This window comes from Euphorbia lathyris, chromosome 2, assembly GCF_963576675.1.
Source record: "Euphorbia lathyris chromosome 2, ddEupLath1.1, whole genome shotgun sequence".
NCBI lineage: Eukaryota > Viridiplantae > Streptophyta > Magnoliopsida > Malpighiales > Euphorbiaceae > Euphorbia > Euphorbia lathyris.
Window position 1 is genome coordinate 35,798,537 of NC_088911.1, and position 25,230 is coordinate 35,823,766.

Below are 25,230 nucleotides of genomic sequence, written 5' to 3' on the forward strand. Positions count from 1 at the left end.
TGTGTCTGCATGGTAAGCCCTGTCTCTCAAACTTCTTGCACGAACATTTTGTTTCGTCTTCAATGTTGGTGTACGTAACCTGAAAGGTTTTTGATGTCCTTTGCTCTTTGATAGTGTAAATTTCAAAAGGAGGTTGTTTATAGAATCCTTCTATTCCCCAAAAAAAAAGATCCATTATAAACCTCTTCCTGAAACTCATAAAAGACAGTGGTTGTATAAACATCAGCTCTATGTGTTTCAATACCCATTGGTGTTTTGCATACATGTCTTTTATGTTTGGCTTCATTGTCATTGTGAGCTTGGTTATGCCTTTGTGCATCCATTGCACTATCAAATCTCATATAAAATTCTACAAGACTTAGATGAGAATTTGTAAAAGCAGTGAAAAAGTTGTTCTCACTCTCTGACCTTGATGTAGTTCTCATAATTCCTCCTAGGAATAAGTCCCTGAAATACGCTGGAATCCACATTTTTCTAATTTCAAATATTTGACATAGCCATTCATGTTTCTCCAAATTAAACTCTGAAAGGATTGCTTTCCATTTTTCATCAAATTCTGCAGGTTCTATCTCAACACTCCAAACAATTGGTTGAATCCTTTTTAAGAAATTGGTTTCTTGCATAATTGTACGACCTATTAAAAGAACGAGTTAGTATTTTCATAATATACAAATATTTTGAACATGCGAATAATATATTGGAACATACAATTTAATACCTGATCAAAACATATAGTAGAACAGTCAAGCAGTAAAAAATTTAATTGTAAACAAAGTTTTAGAATGCTTACCTAATTTATCATTCATCTTTTTCATAATGTGCCACATGCAGAATCTATGTTCTGTTTTTTTGAAAACATTTTTTATTGCAATCTTCATTGTTGGGTCTTGATCTGTTATTAAGCAGGTAGGTTCATTGCTTCCCATTGCATTAAGAAACGTTTTGAAAACCCACTCAAATGATGCAATATCTTCTTTAGCAATGAAACAAGCAGCGAACGTAACACATTTTTTGTGGTGGTCTACTCCAGTAAAGGGGCCAAAGATCATGTTATATCTGTGGAAATAGTATAAAAAAATTTGTAAATAAGAAAACTTATTAAGAATATAAGAATAAGATTTTAGAACATGCCAATAATATATTGAAATTCATTAATAAATATTTAGAACATTGCAATAAGAAATCAGTACATATAATATAATACCTGTTTGTTTGGTATGTTGTGTCAAAAGATACCATATCACCAAATAGAACATAATTCTTTCTACAAATTGGGTCTGCCCATAAAGCTCTACAGAGATGATCGTCTTCATCCATATCAAAGTCAAAAAAGAATGCAGACCATAGAAGTTTTTTCTTGTTGAAAATGTCAATAAACATTTGGGCATCTGACTCATAAATGTAAGCCTTTAAATCTATGTGGAAGTTTTTGAAATCCTGCTTAGATGCATCTACATTGTTGTATCCTCCAACATTTTCTTTTATTTGTCTGTATGTTCTTACGGGTCCAACATTCATCTAAAGAAAAGACATTAAGAGATTTTATAAGGAAAGTAAATACAATTTGAAATATTGTAGATGTTATGTTCTATGTTTCACTATGAACTGTTAGAAATGTACAAGTAAAGATGTTTGTAAACATTTTAAATTTATAATATGACTCACCTTAGAATTATCAACAATCATCTTCTTGTGTAGTATTGTCAGATTTCTTCCCTGTTTTTGAAATTTCATACATCGTGGACTGTAAAGTGGGTGTGTATGTTCCTCTTTTAAACGAAAGACAATATATTTTCCATCATTGCAGTACTTTAAAACAATTTGCGCTTGACATCCAACACGTGTTATTAATCTTCTTCTTGGTATGTGTCCTTCAATTTCTTCAACAATTTTTTTCTGCTTATGGCCTGCTTTATTGCACAAACAGTATTGAAAAATGACAAGATTTGAGTTTTTTCTTTTTTTAACTGTAGATTTTCTAATATTAAATCCTGCTTCAGTGGCATATGCTTTGTAAAATTCAATACCCTCATCAATAGTATTAAATTTTGTTCCTACAGTAGGTATTTTTTCTAGAGAGCAACATGGCTTCCATTCTTTTGTTCCTTCAGGAGTCTGCCCAAATTCTACTTGTTGAGTGTAGGATATAATTGCAGTAGTAGAATCATTAGGCTGCTCTTGATTTGACACTGCATTTAAGTTGAATTTTTGAACATATGTGATAATATATAGAACATATGAACAAATGTTTAGAACATTAGGTACAGTTTGAAGAATGTATTGAACTATATATTTCAATATACTCAATTTTATTTTTTCAACAATTTTTAGAACTAATTATAAATAAGAAACGAATAATATGTACTATTATCTATAGAACACATGAACAATTATTTGGAACTAGTTTTTTTAGATTATGAAGAATGTTAATTGGGAATGTACCTCTTTCTATAGTTGAAGACAGAGAAATTTGATGATGATCATCATTCTCCTGTAGATCATTGTCTATTATTTCATGCAAATCCATTGTTTCCATCTGGATAGAATCTGAATTATTTCCAATTTGTTTCAGATTTAACGAATTTCTGAATAATTATAAACATAAGAAACAGAACAGAGAATAATATTCATTTATAGTTGTTGGATATTTCATTACCTGATTGATGCTATTGAGATCAATTGCTTTCAATCTTTTTGTTTGAATGTAGATCGTCTTTTTAATCTGATTTGCGATTTTTGAATGACAGAGCCATGAGGAAGGAGGAACGATGATGAGGAAGGAGGCTGATCTAATTAATGAAGGAGGATGGATGATGAGGAAGATCTGAGGTTGAATTACAGAAAAATGATCTGAGGTTGAATGACAGAGCCATGAGGAATGAGGAATGATGATGAGGAAGGAGGCTGATCTAATTAATGAAGGAGGATGGATGATGAGGAAGATCTGAGGTTGAATTACAGAAAAATGATGAAGATCGAAGTGATGGAGGAGGTGCGATTGTTGATCGTGATTTTGCGATGATGGAAGAATGATCTGCGATTGTTGATCCTCAATTTGCAAGAGTGAAACGCTGTAGTTTTGTAATTGGGATAAGTTGTTGTTTTTTTAATGTATAAAACTACGTAGTTTTGGGGTGGTTCTCACCTAAGGTGAGTTCTCACCTAGGGGAGGGTTCTCACTTGATCCCTCCCCTATATATATATATATATATTTCTCATTTTGCCTTTCATTTTTCTAATTCTATTCATCTCTTACACTCCCATCAAAACATCATGTTTGAAGGCTTAACGTCTTCTTTCTTCCTCATCACCTCCAAACTCCAGCAAAAATGTGAGCTTTTGATATGTGTTTATTCTTATTTTGCTTTAGTTTTTAGATTTTCTTTCTTCCTCATCTCTACGTTCTCATACTATTTTCTTTTTCTTTTTTCAGTGTATCCAAAGGTTAAGGTTAGAACTGAAGGTGAAGATCATGAATATAATTGCACTTCTTTGCTTCCATTTGATAGAGTTCCTAAAGAGAGCAAAGAAGTGCAATTATGTTCATGATCTTCATCTTCAGTTCTAACCTTAACCTTTGGATACACTGAAAAAAGAAAAAGAAAAATAATATGAGAACGTAGAGATGAGGAAGAAAGAAAATATAAAAACTAAAGCAAAATAAAAATAAACACATATCAAAAGCTCACATTTTTCTGGAGTTTAGAGGTGATGAGGAAGAAAGAAGACGCTAAGCCTTCAAACATGATGTTTTGATGGGAGTGTAAGAGATGAATAGAATTAGAAAAATGAAAGGCAAAATGAGAAATATATATATATATATATGGGAGGGATCAAGTGAGAACCCTCCCTTAGATGAGGACACTTTGTTAGGTGAGAACACTCAAAACTACGTAGTTTTGAGTATAAAAATCAATTAAAATCAATAAAAAAACACTCATTGCTACTTATGGGACACGAACATGGCTCTCCTATCTACACTCCACCCTACTTACCACTAAGACAATTACTTCTCTTGTTTATTATATCACGCGCGCTGCTTAATATAACATTGTACTAGTAGCTTCTATTGTTTAATATTTGACGCATGCACTTATTAATATCGATTAAATATTCATAATAATGAATTATTAATAGAATGAAAAATGAGAAAAACAAAAAATATAAAAAAACTTGAAAAAAATGCAATAAAAAAAACAAAAAACAAAAAAAAATCGCGATGGAAATATTTCATCACGTTTTTCGAGTTTTTCGTTTTTCGTATTTTCAAGTTTTAACATTTTTTTCATTTTTAATGTTTTCTAGTTTTTTTTGTTTTATCGTTTAATAAGAATTGTGCATAATAAGTATTAATAACAAAATGCAAGAGTTAGTCGTAATGAGGATTCATGTCTATTATTTATGTAATTCTCATTACATAAATTTGTAAAGAAAACTTGAGTGATGTATTTGTGATTCTAAAATCTAAGAACATGCTCTAATTTCTTATTTATTTAATTCCTTTATATTTTTGTAATTTATGTTATATAAGAAAATATATTTTTTAAAACAGACGTTAGAACATATTTTAACTTTTAAAACACGATCTATGAAGTTTAGAACGTACGACATATTTTTTAGAACATACGATATGTTTTTTAGAACATGTGTTATGTTTTTTCAAACATGAGTTATAAATTATATTATAGAACAAATGAAAAAACGATCCAGATATCTACTGATTTTTTTAGAACATTATACTTAATTTTTGGAACACAAACTATATATTTTTAAAAAAAATATTAGAACATATATTTTAACTTTTAAAACACGAACTATGAAGTTTAGAACATACGACATTTTTTAGAACATAAGTTATGTTTTTTAGAACATGTGTTATGTTTTTTCGAACATGAGTTATAAATTATATTATAGAACAAATGAAAAAACGATCGAGATATCTACTAATTTTTTTATAACATTATACTTAATTTTTGGAACACAAAATATAAACTTTAGAACATACGTTATGTTTTTTAGAACATACATTATGTTATTTAGAATATGAGTTATAAATTATATTATAGAACAAATGCAAAAATGGTCCATATATTTACTATTTTTTAAAAACATTATGGAGTGTAAAATTAATCCAATGGTGAAAACATACGAAGTAAGGCTTACTTTGTCAAAAACAAAGTAAGCATAGCCTTTACCATGTAACAATATTTAGAACATCGTCCTTAACATTTTAAAATATAAATTACAAAAATATAGAGGAATTAAATAAATAAGAAATTAGAGCATGTTCTTGGATTTTTTTTCTATTAATAATTCATTATTATGCACATTTCTTTTTTTTCCTATTAATAATTTATTATTGTGCATATTTAATCGATATTAATAACTGCATGTATCAACTATTAAACAATAGAAGCTAAAAGGCAAATAATATATTAAGCAGCGCGCGGCATATTATATAAGAAAACCAATTGGCTCAGTGGTAAGCAGTGTGTAGTGTATTTGAGAAGTCCAAGGTTCAAACCCCCCTATAAGCAACAGCGATTTTTTTTAATTTTCCTACTCAAAACTACGTAGTTTTGAGTGTTCTCACTATAAAGAAGTGTCTTCACCTAAAAAAGGGTTCTCACAAGAGCCCTCCCCTAGTATGATAAATACCATATGAAGATTTTTATGGTTTTTTTTTGTTTGAATGTTTTCCTTTTAGGGTAGAGAGGTAAGAAGCCGTATGCATACATCATTTTGATTTTGTATGTGTGGAGTCTAATTATTCATGTGGGCAAGAAGTTTTTTTTATATGACTATCCATTCTTTAAAAAAAATAATTCTTCATCTCCGAATATTCCAACTAGGGATGCAACTGGGGCGGGGAATACCCGTACCCGTCGGGGCCCCGCCCCGTTTGTTAACAGGGACGGGGACGGGGACCAATATGGTCCCCGTAGGCGGGTACGGGAAATGTTATCCCTGACCCGCGGGGATCCCCATACTCGTACCCGTGAAGCCCCGCCGGGGATCCCCGTTTATAAATGAAACGCAAAAACATTTAACTTAAAATGTAAATATGGAGGATCAAACCTCTAACCAATTGAAACACCATCAAACGTCTTAACCATCCGAACTCATTTTATTTCTTATTATTCATTCACTAATTAAGTAACAAATATTACAATATATTTATAAATATTAGAATTTTTAAGCAATTGATAAAATAGAATTTTTTTTTTTATATACAGGAACAATTAAAAACAAGAACAACAGCAGCAAAAAAGCAGAAAAAAACCCCAGCACAAAACCACTAAAACAGACTCAATACTAACCATTAAAAGCAGAAAAAAGAAGAAAAAGCAAACATAAAAAAAACAAGGACACAGCTATTCTCTGCTTCTCCACCGCCATTAATATGTAAGTGAGCAAAAATGAAAAGAAAATGGAAATGATATGAATTTAGGTAGTGGTATTTCAATTCATGAGAAAAGACCTAAGGGAAGGCTTGTAGCTGCTACTCCAAATTAAAAAAATAATAAAAGATATATATTTAAAAAAAACCAATTAGCTCGGATCATGTAATTAAATGACCAATTAGCTCGGATCATGGGTAAACGGGGATTCTCCGTACCCGTGGGGATTCCCGTGGGGCGGGGACGGGGACAGCTTTTATCCCCATTTAGCTAGCGGGGATGGGGACGGGGATGGGAAACCAAATCCCCGCCCCGCCCCGCCCCGTTTACATCCCTAATTCCAACATATACCTATTGTAGCACTCTATTTTTTCAAATGTAGGTCTATACGGTATGTGGTTTAGTCAAAGACTTGTTTGATAAAAGAGTGTTTTTAGCTTATTTTTTTTTAATTTTTTGGAAAAAAATACATATTTTGTCTTTAATTTATACCTAGTGTTGATTTTATAGTTTTTAGGTCATTTTAATGTGATTTCAATTTTTACTGTCAACTTTAGTCAACCTTTGGCTTTAGGATTTTCGGTTTTATGTTTCTAGTATTTATTTTCTTTCCTAAAAATCAATTTAGGTAATTAAATAAATAGTTAGGATATTTTGAATTTTAAATTTAATTTAACTTAAGTTGTTAAGATTTTTAGATTTTATTTTGAAATTTTGAGTTTGAATTGTATTTTGTTTATGGACAAGGATTTATGGCAAACAGTCCAAATTGTTGGAGGAGACACGTTGTCTGTTGCTTGCGCTTCTTTCCTCATTTAGGTGCATAATGTCGGACACATAGTCAATTTTTGTGATTCTTATCTTCTGGCTGATTTGCTTCCGTGCCTTAATAAGCTTCTAGATCCTTCTTGCTTTTGGACCAGCAGTGAGGCTTTAGGTCTTTCTAATTTCTTAAGGCCTTCTATTGATTTTCTTTCTCTTTTATTTTTAGTCACAACACTTAACACATTCATTAGTTCAATTAAATCAATATACATTTTTATACTTAAATTATTTTAGGGAATTTAATTTCATAATAAATATTTTTGTTATAATAAAAAATAACTGTGGAAATCGTGTTTCAACAGTAAGACCATCCAAGACTTTGAAGAAGGAAAGTCCACGTTCAGACCTTCTGCAGGCCAACTTAGTGAGATGTCCATTGGTTTGACTGGCAAAGCCAATCTAGGGTTGGATTCCCAGCTCGACGAGTTGGACTTGCGAATCAGTCATATTTTTAGGTTTTCTTTGCCTATTTAAAGATCCGAGGTGTTCATTCCCAAGGCAACAACTTGTAAATTATCCATCAATAGTTCATAGTTCATAGTTTTTATCCATTATTCATTGCAATTACTCTGTATCCCTTGAGAATTCAACCCTCAAATCCTCCATCTGCCATTGAAGTACCAAAGCCCCTTCCATATCCAGTTTCAAGGATTCTCAAGTTCCATCCTCCAATCTCAGAAAGACGGTTGCTTGAGTCGACATGTTCCAAAAAGGGATTTCTACCCTCTTAATCTCTGTTTACTTTAAGATCCTTCCTATGAATTCTGAGTTGGTTGTATCTGTGACAAATTGTTCTTCATCTTTAATATAATTTTTAGGTTTTTATTTCAATTGAGTTTCTTATCTGTCTGTTTATGCTTTTGCTTAACTTGAATTAAATCATTCAAAAGTCCAAATGTAAACTTGGTTCATATTACGAGTCTAATTCAGCTATCTGATAACATTGGGATATTATCCAAAGGATCAAAGGAGATATTTGCCCAAAACGGCCGTGTATTGATCACCTGATACCGGAATGCCATGGCGTATCAAGCAAGGGGATCCGACAGGCGGATCACCAAGACTCCGCCACATGAGATCCGTAGTCAAACCTATGTGGAGATCCGCCATAACCCCTCCATCCGCTAGCGGAGCAACTGAGCCGATTCCGCAATAAAGGCCATTAATGAGCTATTAATGAGCTAACGGACATACTTAAAGGAAACCAGTAACCGCCATTAATGAAGCCTTAATGGAGACTTTCTAGTTACTAAAGGTTACAACTTCATGACTATATATAGCTTGCATCTCAATCTATCAAGGTACACATTCACATAATCCTAGAAACCTTACTTTGTCAATTCAGTTTACTCTTCCATACTTTATACTGACTTTGGCATCGGAGCTTCCCCCCGTTGAACCCAACGACGCCCCCACACGGACAGAAGCTAATCGGAAATTCTCCACTAGTCATCAATTGGTGCGGTGATCGTGGATCCTTAACCAAATAAATGGTTTTTCGTTCACAGTAAGATATGACGAGTGGAGATCAGAATCCTTCATCGGGGATTGATGTTGGGGTTTGGTGTCCTATAGTCAATTGTTGCAGGATACAAACTTAATGTAAATGAATTGTTCTTTATATCATTTGTTTTAATGAGATATATGTTTTATAACTATATAAAGGCAATCCCTTTGAAGCACTATATAAAGTCTAATAAAAGGAAATCCGTAAGTTTGTTTAAAGTGATTATAAAGTGTTCATACAAGCATGAAGTGAGACAAAACTTTATAATAAACTAATAAACTCCACCCCAAGTGATTATCAACTTCATCATCAACAACAAACCTGTTGACAAAACAAACAAACTTAAAAAATCAAATAGGAATAACATAATCAGAAGCATAATACGTATGTTCTGAACAATAAAGCATGTGTTCTAAACAATAAAGCATATGTTCTAAAATATAACAAACATTAAAAAACATAAACAAAAAATAAAATAATTATTTTCACATACATTACTTCAGGATCAGACTTATTCTTCATATCTGCACCATCCGATTTCTCAACAAAATTTTTTGCTTGTGTAGATCCACCTTCAGTTCCAACAAAATCAGACAACTCTTGACTCAACAAATTAAAATTTGGAGAAGAATTTTTTCCTTCAGAATTCTTCATTGGAGTTTTACTCTCTCTCTGATCTTTCTTCTCTCTTTTAATTCTTTCAACCAACGCATCTATCTCATCAAAAAAATCAGAATTAAAATAAGGATGACTATCTTGACTAGACAAATCACAATCAACATCTCTAGTCATTGCTGAATCTTTTTTACTTTCCGGTTTGTTCTCATTAACTACTTCTTCTTTCTCTCCTTCACTTTGAGAAACCGGATATTCATTGCCTCGAGAATATTTACTCCACAAGTTGTTGATCAGATTAGACATCTCAACACTTGTACCATCTTCACCAAAAACAACATTAGCTTCTTTCAACATAGAGTACATTTCATTAACTTTAGAACCCAATTCTTTAGCTAATGATTGGAACTTCGCAAGAAATTCCTGCATATACAAATCCATAATAAAAATCAGGGCATGTTATAAACAATATTAAGCATGTTCTAAATTTTAATAAACATGTTCTAAAATGTAATAAGCACGTTCTAAAATTTAAAAACATAGATAAAGATGTAATAACATACAAAAATTTGACCAGGTCCACTAGAAGAAGCTTCTCCACATTCGTTCCTATTCGCTCCTTCAACATCTTGATTATCTTCTCTTGGCACATTTCCTTCATCCATATCCATACTTTCTCTTACCAAATTTTCTCCCACCACTATTCTCTCTAACACAATCCCACTTCCAAAGCCCCTCATCTTTTCCAAAACCATCCTCTTTTGTATTCGTTCTTTATTCCAAACAGCTATCAGTGGAATATCTCTTGGATTAACAACATTAGCTCGTTGAAGCCTATCAAAATAACTTATCTACAAAAAAAATAACAAAAATGAACAAGTTATACACAGATTAATAAATAAACAACAAACAAATGTTATAAAACACATAATAAAAAAAGAAAGAAAATTAAACTTACCAACAAGAAAGGAAGGGGACCTGTAAAAAAAGTAGGACTCCTTTTCCATTCACTGACAGAATCCAACAAATGCTTATATGCAAAAGAACACCAATCCAAATTTGCAATCTCCTTAACATTCCTACAACTATAAAGAAACTTATAGTTCATAGACTGGTTCTTGGTAGAACGAATACAACAATTCACAACACAGAATACAAAATGCAACAAAAATTCATCACACAACGGTTTCGTCTTCAGATCATTCAACTTAGCAATCACAGTACTATTAATTGGACTCCCAATCTCAAGACCAAAATACGACCTCCATTGAGCAAAAAAATCTGAAGACTCGTCTTCACCAACATCTTGTGGCTCCTCAATCTCTACACCTCCACAAGGCAAGCCATAAACAACCTTAAAATCATCCTTAACAAACTTCAATTCTTCACTATTATCTAGCATAAGGCTACACCTATCAACATTAAAACTATTCACAAGTTTTTCACAAAAAGTAGCATTATGAACATCTAAACTTAGATGCAAAAAACCACCAAAACCAATACGCTTAATTGCATCCTTATGAGTCTCCGGAATATCATGGAGAATACCCATAAACTGTTTAGGAGGTATTCTTTGACCAAGAGCAACCTTATTCCGTTTGGAAATATTTTCATCATCACCTACACTCAAAACATTCTTCCTCTTCTTTAAAAAACTAGAAGCAACAGACAAGTTCCTGGCAAACTTCACTTTCTTTACCTTCTTAGCATCAACATCTTCCTTTACCTTCTTAGCATTAACATCTTCCTTTAACGCATCAACCGAAGCTTCAGAAACTTGAGAAGAATCAACACCTTTACTAGATATACTCCTTGTTTGACGCCTAAATATACCTTTCCTAGATTCACTACTAGTTTGCTGAATAAACTCACCTTTCATAGATTGACTCCTGGTTTGCCGCCTCAACAAACTATTGGACGGAACGACATAACTAGACAACAAATCATTGTCAGCAGGAATGGCTGGCATTGAAGGTCTTTTAGAGATTGAAGGTCTTTTCGAAGTCCTCTTAAATCTTTTAGAAGTATGTCTTTTTTCACTTCTATCTTCAACAGGAACAACAGGTTCACCTTTCTTCTTATTTTTTTTATCTTCATCAGAACAATATTCTTCCATAATATCAGCCAACAATTTCTGATCAACCACATTCTTGGGAAAAATCTCTTCTCCATCATTCCTGCCCATTTTCTAAAAAACAGAACATATACTCAACATTTTAGAACAAACAAATGCAAATATAAAACAAATATACAACGAAACATAAAACAAATGGAATAACTCATCAACCAAACATAAAGTAATTTAACAAAGCAATAACTCAACAACAGCACGTTTGATCAATATTTTAGAACAAAAAATGCAAAAACAGAAAACAATAACAGAACAAACTCAAAAACGTTCTAAAACTAACTACATTTGAATACAAAAAACATACAAAATCATACCACAACAAACTTTGAAAGTTCAAACAAGCGAAAACACCAAACAAACAAAAATAGTTTTAACAGAACAATAGTTCAATATTTTAGAACAAAACACATGCAAATATAGAACATACGAACATAATTTTAGAACAACATAAAAACATTCTCAAACTGAATAGATTTGAATACAAAAATCAAAGAAAAACATACAGGAACTTCTTTATAAAGATAATACAAACGAAACCCTAGAAAATCAAAAAATATACAAAATCGAACTCAAAATCAACAAAGAATATAAAACAACAAAATAAACGAAACACATAAAGCAACAAACCTCCTTCAGACGAACAAATTCACAAAAAAAAAACCAAAAAACGAAAAAATGCAAACAAAAACAATGAACAGAAAAAACGAAAAAGATATGAGCAACTAACCAGATTTAAGAGGAACAAATCCACGGTAGAATCGATGAAATACAGAGCGGAAATCTTCTATAAAAACCAAAGTTGATCGACGCTAGATTAGAAGAGAAATGACAGAAGATAGAAATGAGGAAGAAGAAGAGGAAGAAGTCGAGGAACGAAGTCGAGGAACGAATAGACTCAACTCTTCAACTTCAGAAACGCGCGCAATCAGATTACCAAAACACAACGTTTTGGTTAATGAAAAACCCCCAAAACTACGTAGTTTTGGGTGGTTCTCACCTAAGGTGAGTTCTCACCTAAGGTGAGTTCTCACCTAGGAAAGGGTTCTCACAAGAGCCCTCTCCTATATATATATATATATATATATATATATATATATATATATATATATAGGAGAGATCATGTGTGACACATCTCTTATGATGTGACAAGCCTTATTGTGTGACAATGACCAATTTTGTAATTAACCAAAAGGAGGTGGCAAATTTGTAAATAAAAGGAAAGAGAAAATTGTTTTATTTTTTTTCTTTAAAATGCATTTTTCCACCTTTTCCAACCTCGTTTTTCAAAAAAATTTATACCGTTGGACTCGTCTTAATTAAACGGCCATTTTAAGATCCATGAAGCTCAAGTAAAAAAAATTCCGGTGAACGGAATCCGGGTGGGTGTTTTTCGGCGAGCAAAAACGTGTCCAGAAAATTCTCAAAAATTTTCAGAAAATGTAAAACATTATTCTAAGAAACTTTAATTCTTGGGTCGAAGCGAGATTTCTTACGGTTTAGTCCCAATAAAACTCTTTTCTTAATTTTATCCATTTTACACGCTTTAACAATTTGTTGGGTAAGAAATGTAAGGAATCTCGCTTTAAGCCAAGAATTAAAGTTTCTTAAAATAATGTTTTACATGTTTTGGAATTTTTTGATAATTTTCTGGACACATTTTTTGTCCTACTTACGTTGTTCCAAATCAGTGTACCATTTGTTCCAACATAATACTTATATTGTTCCAACAGAAAATTGTTTTATTTTTTTTCTTTAAAATACATTTTTCTGATATTTCTAACCTCGTTTTTTGAAATTTTTTATACTATTAGACTCATCTAAATTAGACAGTCATTTTCAGATTCTTGAAGTTCAAGTAAAAAAAATTCCGGTGAACGGAATCCGGGTGGGCGTTTTCTAGCGAGAAAAAAAGTGCCCAGAAAATTCTTAAAAAATTCCAAAAAATTTAAAATATTATTCTAAGAAACTTTAATTCTTGGGTCGAAGCGGGATTTCTTACGGTTTAGTCCTAATAAAACTTGTTCCTTAATTTTATCCATTTCACATGCTTCAACAATTTATTGTGTCAAAACTGTAAGGAATTTCACTTTGAGCCAAGAATTAAAGTTTCTTAAAATGATGTTTTACATGTTTTTGAATTTTTTGATAATTTTCTGGACACGTTTTTTTGTCCTACTTACATTGTTCCAAATCAGTGTACCATTTGTTCCAAATCAGTGTACCATTTGTTCCAACATAATACTTGTATTGTTCCAACAGAAAAATGTTTTATTTCTTTTCTTTAAAATACATTTTCCCGATATTTCTAACCTTGGTTTTCAAAAAAATTTATACTATTAGACTCGTCTAAATTAGACGGTCATTTTAAGATCCCTGAAGCTCAAGTAAAAAAAATTCCGGTGAGCGGAATCCAGGTAAGCGTTTTTTGGCGAGAAACAAAGTGCCCAGAAAAATTCTCAAAAAATTCTAGAAAATGTAAAACATTATTCTAAGAAACTTTAATTCTTGGGTCGAAGCGGGATTTCTTACGGTATAGTTCCAAAAAATTGTTGAAGCATATAAAATGGATAAAATTAAGGAAAAAGTTTTATTGGAACTAAACTGTAAGAAATCCCATTTCGACCCAAGAATTAAAGTTTCTTAGAATAATTTTTTACATTTTCTGAAATTTTTTGAGAATTTTCTGGGTACTTTTTTGCTCACCGGAAAACATCCATCCGAATTCCGTTCACCGGAAATTTTTTTACTTGAGCTTCATGGATCTTAAAATGACCGTTTAATTAAGACGAGTCCAACGGTATAAAATTTTTTGAAAAATGAGATTGGAAAAGTTGGAAAAATGCATTTTAAAGAAAAAAATAAAACAATTTTCTCTATCATCTCTTTCATTTTATTTACCAATTTGTCACCTTGTCCTTTTTAATTATCATCAAAACTACGTAGTTTTGTTATGTCACACAATAAGCTCATTGTCACAACTTAAACCCTTGTCACGCTGGATCTCACCCCTATATATATATAGGTTCCACAAAGAGTGATTTGGGCGATAAAAATGTGAGGATTGATTGATTGATTACCATATGGGGAGAATGGAGTAATTCATTTCTTCATTCCTTGATTTCTCATGTTTTGACTTTCAAATTAGTCTAATAAAATATTAATACTCTATAATTAATTGATTATTTCCTTATTATTTTGAATATGTGTAAAATTAAATTATTGACTCAACATACGAAAAATGAATGAAAAGTAGGGATTGATTGATTGATTGCTTACCGTTAGGGGAGAATAGAATAACTTCGTTTCGTTTCTTTATTTCTCATGCTTTGACTTTCAAATTAGTCAATAAAATACTAATACTCTATAATTAATTGATTATTTCCTAATTTCGAATACGTTAAGCTATCAGTTACGTAAAATTAAATTATTCACTCAACGTTCAAAAAAGGAATGAAAAGTGGAGATTGATTGATTGATTGTAGCTAGTGCAACGACCGAAGTTTTATGTCTCAAAAATATGTTTCAAGAGCTTAAATTACAATCCTCTATTGTCCCATCATTTATTAGGATAATGCATGTGCTACATATGTTAGTGCAAACTGAGTGGTTTATTCTAAAATGAAACATATAATTCTTGATTATCATTTAGTTCATGAAAATGTTCAATCGGGAAATCTATGAGTAGCTTACATGTCGACTAATGATCAGCTAATAGATGTTCTTACAAAACCTATCTCTCGTTCCATTTTCAACAACTTGGTTCACAAAATCAGTCTCTCTGCATGGCCGGCCGTTTTGAGGGGACGTGATAAGGATTATATTAGATCAGTTCTGTTAATATCTATGTTTTTATATTGTATTTAGGCTTAATACATTATTTTTCCCTGAACTTGTTCAAAAAGCTTGATTGGCCCCTGAACTTTTAAAATGTTCCAATAGCCCCCTGAACTTGCATAAAATGTCCAGTTAGCCCCCTAAACTTGCGTAAAATAAATTGATCACTCGGTCGTAAAAAAATAAGTTAAATGCAGAATATGTATTCCACGCATCTTAGAATGTTATTACATAATTAAAAAATAGATTAAAAATGAAGTTATTACTTGCTCAATTATACAACTTATCTTCTCTAATATTAGAATTCTATACTCCGATTTTGGTCGTTTTACTTTTTTTAAGACTCGTAGAATACATCTTCCGCATTTAACTTACTTTTTTTATGACCGAGTGATTAATTGATTACATTTTACGCAAGTTTAGGGGGCTATCGTACACTTTGAAAGTTCAGGAAGCCAATCAAGTTTTTTGGACAAGTTCAGGAGGCAAATGATGTATTAAGCCTTGTATTTATCTATCTTTTATTGTGGTAATTAGTTCTAATATCTTTCTGTTAATCTAGCTTATCTCTATGTATTTTTAGGATTGTATTTCTATTTATATTGTATACAATCAATAATAATCACTTCTTCAATTCTCTATAAAAAAAAAAAATTCCTTTCTTATACTGTTATAATCACTTTTGTTTGAAATTCAATCTTCTGTTTTTTTTTTGGTCTTACTGATTTTCATAATCATAATAAAAATTTCCAAGAAATTTGTTGATTTCCAGTTACACTTCCTTGACATTGATCTCCAAGTAACAATGTCTTATGAATTCAATTATTTTCAAAGTATTGATAAATTCAATTATTTTCAAAGTTTTTCCATTCACATTTTAAGAGTATCTTAATGCACTTTTTAAAAATAATATAAATAATTGACTCTTAATAATTTAATAGTTACCAATACATCATATCATCTCCAACAATAATTTAGTCATACTTTTAGTGATTTGAAGAGTCATTAACAACTTTAAAGGTTTCGAATTTTCAAACTCAGGTAATTTTTTTACTAAAGTATAATTTTATTTTAATTTTGTTTTTCTAGATTTGTACGGGATTGGTTTTCGATTTGATAGTATAATTTTATTTTTCTGGACTTCTACGGAAGATTTTAAGCCTTATAAAATAAAGGAAAATATTTTTGAAATGTCAGTCCAAATACCCATAATAAGCAACCAATTAAATTGATATTCAAAGTCCTAGTCTCAGAACCAATTATTCGACCATATAGGAAAAAAAAAACAAGATTTAAACACTATAAATTGGAGAGGGGCCGCGCGAACGCATGCCCCCACTTGCACAAATTATGATGTAGGCTCTCCCACTTGGGGAGACCTTAGGATAGCACCCCTCCTATGTGCAATGGAGGTCACTAACCTAGGCCATGGGCCATTATGATCACCCATTAACCCCATCCAGGTAAGTATGTTTTATGTTGCTCTGGCCTTTCTATTTATAAGTCACTCCTCTTTGTACCATTCACTATATTTTCGATGTGGGACTGTAACCAAGTTCTTTGATTTTCTCAAACTGAATTCGCCAGCTCTACCGCCTCCTCTTTCACACTTCCTGGCTTTTGGCCATTTTCTCACATGTTTTCTTCTAGTTCTGCTTATATTATACTCTAGGATAAATGTCAGCAAGCCAAGCCAAGTGCTTTAGAATGTTAACTTTTTCCCAGCTATAATGACTTAATGTAAAAAGTTCAATTGACTAGATAAAAAGAATATTTTTTTGCCTTTTTTATTACTTCTTATTATTCAATTTTTGGTTTGTAATTTTACTTGCAAATTTTTATTTTTGGTCTATTTTAGCTTTTCCCGGATGAAATCATCATATTTGAGTAGTTCTGAAATTTAAGTGTTACAATTGCGTTCATAAATATTTAGAGCTTATATATTTGGGAAAAGTACGAAAAAATGCTCGTGGTTTGCCTTGTTTGTAAATAGAGGTCCGTGGTTTAAAAGTTTGCAAATAGAGGTATGTGGTATATTTTTTTTACAAAACAAAGTATTTAAAATTAAACTTTTAAGTAATTGATAACAATAAGAGTATTTTTTTAATTTTTTTTCAATTACATTTATATATTGACAAAATACAGATCACAAAATCAAATTGCAACCGTGTAAAATGAACTTAAATATCAATTTAGTTCATAAACTGTCAGATTAGTAAAAAACGTAAAATTTCACCATATTATTTATTGTTTCGATTTAGAAAGTTGTTTTTTGCGGGGGTTGTGTTTAGCTGATATGTAAGAATAATTTTTTTTAAGATAAAAACGTCTTTGGTTGTAATCAGAAATTAAATGTGTAATTGTAATACTTTGTTTTGTAAATAAAACATACCACATACCTTTATTTGTAAACTTTTAAACCACATGCCTCTGTTTGCAAATTGGGTAAACCACAAGCATTCTTTTCGTACTTTTCCCTATATATTTTTATTGAGATGGTTTTGTTTAGAGCTTAGTTATAGGACCTGTTTGGTTCAGCTGTTAGCTAATAGCAGTTGTTGTTAGTTGTTTGCAGTTGCAGTAAGCTGTTAGCTATTGCGGTTAGCTGTTTGTTATTAGCTGCTTAATTACTAGTGTTTGGTAAAATTATATTGAATTGTTGCTGTTCGGATTTAAAATGTCTAAAATGGACATGTTTTAAATTAATCAACGATGAAATTATAAAAGAGAAAATGTGAAAAAATGCCCATAACGTTTACAACTACAAATAATTTTACTCTAAACGTATGAAATGGTGCAATTTTACCCATAACGGTGGCAGCTAAAAGCAATTTTACTCCAATTGCACTTATCAGTAGTTCTAAAAAAAGAGATTTCATATTTTTTTGTGATTTAATAACAAAATTAAAAATTAATATTTATAAACTCGGCGAAATTTTTTTTGTCCAACTCGTACAAAAGACAATATATATTTTGTATTTTCTTAAAAAAATTCACGTCTAATAATATGTTTGTGATCAGTTACTAACGATGCTAAAATGGTGCACATGTGAAGTGTAGATAAAAAATATTCATGACCAAAAAGACGTTTTGACAAATTATTTCTCAAATTGACCAAACTTTATGATGGGTTCATAATTGACTCTAATAACCATATTTTATTTCACTAAAAATGGGCTTATGGGCTGTTAATTGTTATCAATTTAGGACTAAAGGACCCTTATTGCAGATTTTGTGAAGAAAAATAGAAACAGCTGTCAAACAGCCCGTTGCAGGAAAAAGTAAAGGAAAATATATGGACCAAAGGGCAATAACATGTAAAGAGAAGGAAGACAACCAAGCAAAGAGGTGGAACCAGTGGAGATCTAGCTTGCTGAAGAAGATTTGGGCTTTGAAGTGTGCAAGTGGCCATAATCTGTCAAAACGGTCTGCTTTAGTGTACTTTCTAGTATATTTTATGTTTCTTCCCTCCTAGTTAAATAGACTACTGTGAAAGGAGAGAAGGATGACTTTTTGGAGATCTGAAACTTCATCTTCCACGAGAGTTCTCTTTAATTTGAGACCTAACTCCATTAATGGAGATTTATTGCAATTTATGTGGTTGTTCACTCATCATTATGAGTGAGTAGTCAACCGAATGAGCTGAGCCAGCTCAGAACAAGTGTTGTAAGTTCTCTTTATCTATTTATGAATGAATGTATGTTATTTAATGGTGTGTTTAATGATGTTCTTCATGCTTGAGTGTTATAACTCTTATCTTAGTGTTAATGAATGATAGGGAACTGCTTTCATTCTCACGTAACTCTCATTAAACATACAAAACCCGAAATAGGAATATAAGGGGTTTGTATCAAGGGTTTTCTGAAAATTAAATGCTACTTCGTGTATAATGCAAGAAAGAACCATCTTAAAGGATGCTTGAAGTTGTAGTAAGTCTTAGAATCTCAAGAACACACGAGAGTTGACTTGAGTGAGCCCAAAGTAGAAACTTTGACCCACATCATATTACATTCACGAATAAATAGAGAAAAGTTAACTGTAAACATTCTGTTCATGCTAGGCTTAACTTCTTCTCTTTGTTTTATTGTGTTAAATCTTCATTCTGTGCATTCTATCTTTATAGATCCGCGACTTTTACATCATTTTAATTAAGTTGTATGAAACTAATCTTCATTAAAAGAAAGAAGTTACTATTACTATGAACACCGTGTTCTATAAGGTTTTTTTGCTAAAATTGGTCATCAATCCCTGAGGAGACAATACTCTACTTATCATTTTATTACTTGTATCTAGTGCACTTGCTAGAGTCTGTTTTAAGGACAACAAGTTTTTGGCGCCGTTGCCGGGGATTGAAAGCAACAATTTTATCTGAAAATTTCTGTGAAACAAGGTGTTTTTAATCTGTTTGTTCAATAGTACAGTCAAAGGCAGGTCTTTCTTACAGTCTATGCGTAGAGCTGGACCGCCAGCCTTTCCTATCGATCTTGAGTTACAAAGAATGTGTAGAAGGAACCAGGCAGCAGCTAGACGAGCAAGACAAAGAGAAAGGCAGAGGCAAAGAAGAATGGCCGAAAGAATACCAGAACAACCTGCTCCAGAAGAAGAAGGTGAAAACAATAATCCACGAGTCATGAGAATCAGAGACTACTCTAGACCTACCACTGAAGGGCACTCGTCATGTATTGTGCTGCCTAAGGAGGGGAACAACCTGTTCGAAATCAAGCCATCCATGCTACAAATGCTTCAAGCTGCTGTTCAGTTCGGTGGATACCACAATGAAGACCCCAATGCTCATATTCAGGATTTTGTTGAAATGTGTAACACTTTCAGAAAAAATAGGGGGGTAGCCGATGATGTTATAAGGTTAAAGTTGTTTCCTTTCTCTCTAAAGGATAAAGCAAGAATTTGGTTGAAGAACCTTCAACCCGGATCAATAATTACTTGGCAAGAGATGGCTAGTGCGTTCTTGATGAAGTATTTCCCACCAAGGCAAGCTATCAAGTTGAGAAACGAGGTTTCTCGTTTTATGCAAGAAGAAGATGAGTCGTTAGCTGAGGCTTGGGAATGTTACAAGGAGCTCTTGAGAAGGGTACCAAACCATGGCATTCCCATATGGATGCAAGTTCAGAATTTCTACAATGGAGTCACCAATACCTATAAAATTCAAATTGAGTCCATTGCAAATGGTAACCCCGAAGATCTTGAACCACAAGCTCTATATGATCTCATTGAAAGGGTGGTCAATACAAGTTACATTTGGCACTCAGTGAGGAGTGATGGGAAGAAGATTTCAGATTCTGATGTTGTTTCAAAGTTGACAACTTAGGTGGAACAGCTTGCTAAGCAAATCAGCAAGATGAATGTGTCTTCCATTCACAATGAACCTCCATTTTCTGATGAATGTGACTTTTGTGATGGTCCCCATTTCAATATCAACTGCCCAAGAGTTAAATCAAGCAAAGCCAACCAAGAACAATGTCATTATGTTGGGTACAATCAAAAAAATCCACCCAATCCATACTCAAACACATATAATTCCGGTTTAGGGAATCATCCCAACTTTGGGTGGACCCAGCAGCAAAATCAGCAAGAACAACCTAGATATCAGCAACAACAAAGAGGTCAATACCAACAACAACCTCAGCAACAATACAAACAGCCTATTCAGGCTAAAGAAGAGGTTGAGCCAGATTTGAAAACCATGATGATGCAATTCATGAAGCAAACTCAGGCTTCCATCAAGAATCTAGAGACTCAAGTGCATCAATTGGCATCATCATCCTCATCCAAGGAAAAGGGTGTCATTCTAAGCAATACCGAGCCTAATCCTAAGGGAGATGTCATGGCTATCACGCTGAGGGCTGGTAAAGAAATCTCTGCTCCTATTAAAACTAAAAAAGTTGTTGATGTTGCAGGTACCTCAAAAGAAGCTGAAACTGTTAAGGAACGAACTGTTCCAGAGGCCACCAGGCATGTTGCTAAAGAACATGAGCCTATTCAAGTTCAGGAGGAACCTGGGGACAAGTATATTCCACCTCCTCCCTATGTATCATGTGTTCCTTATCCAGCAAGGCTTGTGAATCAAAAGTTAAAAGAGCAAAACTCCAAAATCCTTGATACATTGAGAAAGTTACACATCAACATTCCAGTTGTGGAAGCTCTGGCTCAGATGCCAACTTATGCCAAGTTCCTGAAGGATATTCTGTCCAACAAGAAAAAGCTTGAGAACATCTCCATGATCCAACTGAATCGAGACTGTTCCTCAATATTACAGAACAAGCAGCAGCTTCCTAAAAAGCTCAAAGATCCAGGGAGTTTCTCAATCCCTTGTTCCATTGGTAAATTGAATATTGAAAATGCATTGTGTGACCTTGGAGCTAGTATCAATCTCATGCCGTATTCTGTTTATGCTAAGCTAGGCTTGGGAGAACCTCAACCTACTAGCTAGGATGTCGATTCAATTAGCAGATAGATCTGTATGTTATCCTAGGGGAATTGTGGAGGATGTGCTAGTTAAAATAGGGAAATTCATATTACCCGTAGACTTTATTATCATGTACATAAATGAGGATTTGCATGTACCCATCATTTTAGGGAGACCATTTTTAGCTACAGGTAAGGCCTTGATAGATGTTGAAAAGGGACAATTGTTTTTAAGGATAAATGGTGAAAAAATAATTTTTAGGATGAATGAGGCCATGAGGCGTGCTAAATCAAGTGATGATACATGCTATTTTTTGGATGCATGCCATACCTCGTCTGTTTTGCAGGACTATCACCAAGACACTTGGGAAACAATGCTGGGGGAAGAAGTGAATATCTGTGAAGGAACAAGTTGTTCCCTAGAAACAACAACAAAACCACCACTTCCACCAAACACAATTGGGCCCTCACACAGAGAACCACCTGATATACCCACCCCCAAAAGGTGGCATGATAAAAAGATTCAAGGGAAGGAATTCCATGAAGGGCAGAAAGTGCTCTTGTATAATTCCAAGTTGAGACTGTTCCCTGGAAAATTGAAGTGCAGATGGTCTGGACATTACATTGTGAATAAGGTGTTCCTTCATGGGGCTGTAGAAATTTTTAAACCAGGAAATGAATCTTTCAAAGTTAACGGCCAGAGGTTGAAACCCTACCTTGCACATGAGGTCCCAGGAGTAGTTGAGACCGTCCACTTCCAAGATCCACCATGATTCAAAGAGAACAGTGTGTTCGCTGCAAATACCAATTGCAGCAAATTAATTAGGTAACCCCCAATTTATCTATCCCTTAGTTAGATTTGTGTTAAATTTCTTTTTAATTTTGGTATTTTTATGCACTAACATGACTAATGTTGAATTTTGTGGTCCTTCCTAAATTTTGTTGGCAAAGGTTTTAAACTTTCATTTCCTAAAATTAGGTTTGAGTTTGAATTTTTACCAAATTAATTTGGAGGTGTTTGATGTCTTCCTCTTTCGGTAACGAATCTAACCCTACTTCTAATTTCCTGTTTACTGCATGCTTTGTTGATAATCTGCAAAATTTCCACTCTCACGGCGTTTAAGTTTAACATTGAGGACAATGTTACATTTTAATTTGGGGATGGGGAAAAGAAAATGAATATCTTGATATATTTGTTGTGAGAACGTGATAAAAGCCCTAACATTTTGATGAAAACTGTGATTGAAAGGTGAAATTAGCTTGTGAGAATTTGAGGAAACTCAAAATTAAACACTTGCTTGATATGGTTGTTAGTGTGTCATTCGAACCCCAAATGTTGTGTCATTCCCTTTCTTTTTCTGTCTTGTAAATGTTAGTATATGTTCGTAGTTTTTCTTAATTCCTCGTACTTTGTGTTAAATGTCTAAAAATTCTGTGTTGTTCTATGTTTCTGAACAGCATGTTCTGTTTCTAGTTTTTGCTCTATGTTTTCCCTTTCTTTCTGTATATAGCAGCAGAATAATATATATATTAAAGAAAAAAAAGACTTTCAATTGCCAATCAATGATTGCATGCTTGCACCTCAAATTTAGTGTGTGGTGAACCTAGTGATAATTCAATTTTCAAAAGATAGAAGTCTGAAAAATTTTAGGTTTTAATTCAAAATTCAATTAGAGGACCTTAAGCCCTATTGCATGTAAAAGCTCTAAATTGTGAGAACTTGAGCCTACATTAGCATGTAAATGCATTGACTCTTTATGAGAGGGCTAGTACATATTGTCTTTATGTCACGTCCGGGCCTAAATTTCTAGAAGTTATACCGTGATAGTAATATATATGATAATTATTAGGTGGGTGATTTTTATTTGTTGTTAGAGGAAAAGTTTGGAGTTAATTCGATGGTTTTAAGTGTCAATAAAAAGTTTAGGATAATTTTTAAAAGATTATATAAAGATGAAGGATCAAATCGGATATTTGCCAGATTTTGTATATAAATCTCAAAACCTACGAAGAGGCAGAGATTGTCTTTTCCTTTCTTTTCTTTTTCTATTCCTTTTATATTTATCAATTTTCTCTTCACCGTTTCTTCACCGTTTCTTTGATTTACGGAGATTCGACCGTCCGAATCACTCGAAATTGGAAACATAGCATCCTTATCTATAGATCTAAGTACTAACCGAAGAGTTTTTGAGTTTCGGCAATGTTTGGAGCGAAATGTCTTAGACAGAGTTTAGAGGCGAATTGAACGGGTTTGTGGTCTTTAATTAGTAGCCAAGGTAAGCAACTATCAACTATATTTTGAGTTTTATGTATATAGATAAATATATATCAAAGATTTTTCAGAAATTGATATTTTAGGGTTATGCAGGAATTTTGAAAAATTGAGATTTTTCACGATTTTTGCTATTTATTGTGAAATTATGGTTCAAATGAAGCTATTGATTATGCTTCTATGTGAATTTCAGATTTTACTTGATTCTGTTGATTTTAAGGCTTAATTTGGTTGATTTACATATATACATATATGTTTTTGGTTTCAATATATATCTATATTGAACAAAATGAATTTGATGATTTCTTACGAATTGTTTTTGGATTGAGAAATTTGTTGCGGTTATTGTTGTTATTATTTTGGGTTGAAGTCCAAATATGATTTTAATGATACAAAAGGGCTAATTGAAGCCAAATGATTTTTGGTTATCAAATAGTTTGGAGTTTGATTGTGAAAGGATATTTGAGCACGCTATGATTTTATGATTTTATATCCATCGAGAGTTATCCGGATCGGTGGTTCCATATTTGAAGACCATGTTCAGTGAGGGACATGGCCTGTGTACACAGTCTGAAGACCTATTGGGTATGGCAGTGAAGTGTTGGGTAAGACCATATGGGATAGGCAATGTTAAGAGACGTCTCGATTATATATGTGGTTATGGATTGATACTTAAGGGGAGAAACTCGAGGATGGATACAATGTTTTAAGTTCATTTGGATTATGTTTTCGGTTATTATTGATTTTGATATAAGGTTTTACGTTTGATTAAATACGAGTTGGTTTGATAAAACACTTATTTGAGTACATTTTATAAGGTTTTGATTAAATCCCTTTTTAAACGTATTTATGTAGCTATGTTAAGTAAAGTTGGTTTTTATAGCTGATAGTTTCTTACTGAGATTTTTGTCTCACCTTTTTAAATGTTTTAATGTTTTTAGGTGAGAAAGTACATGATATAGAGAAGGTTGTCGACCGTTTAGGCGGGGTTTGGAAATTGGCTGCTTATTGTGAGAATTATGGTTAGAACTTTGGTAATTTAATTGTAATATAATGGCGTTGGATAATTTGGAGACTCTTAAGTGTTGATTATGATCTTTCTATTTCACACTCGATGCCGATTGAGGTTGTCTAGGGTCGGGTGTGACACTTTAGGTAGGTTTTGCTTTGGTTGCCTAGTCAAAATGGTAAAATTTTGGAAGAACATAGGATGAAAAAGGCA

At 32.6% G+C, this 25,230-nt stretch overlaps 1 long non-coding RNA gene and 2 other non-coding genes across 3 annotated transcripts; all 3 read right to left on the minus strand.

Moving 5' to 3' along the window:
- Nucleotides 1-1,566: 1,566 nt before the first annotated feature.
- Nucleotides 1,567-2,738, minus strand: LOC136217602 (uncharacterized). The gene is made up of 3 exons (XR_010683505.1): nucleotides 2,657-2,738; nucleotides 2,443-2,547; nucleotides 1,567-1,910 (listed from the first exon to the last, which is right to left on the minus strand). It is a non-coding gene; the product is annotated as an uncharacterized lncRNA (long non-coding RNA).
- A 13,885-nt stretch (nucleotides 2,739-16,623) lies between these two features.
- LOC136221078 (U1 spliceosomal RNA) lies at nucleotides 16,624-16,784 on the minus strand. Its single transcript, XR_010684869.1, has one exon. It is a non-coding gene; the product is annotated as a U1 spliceosomal RNA (small nuclear RNA).
- A 3,528-nt stretch (nucleotides 16,785-20,312) lies between these two features.
- Nucleotides 20,313-20,419, minus strand: LOC136221356 (small nucleolar RNA R71). Its single transcript, XR_010685125.1, has one exon. It is a non-coding gene; the product is annotated as a small nucleolar RNA R71 (small nucleolar RNA).
- Between the last annotated feature and the right edge of the window lie 4,811 nt (nucleotides 20,420-25,230).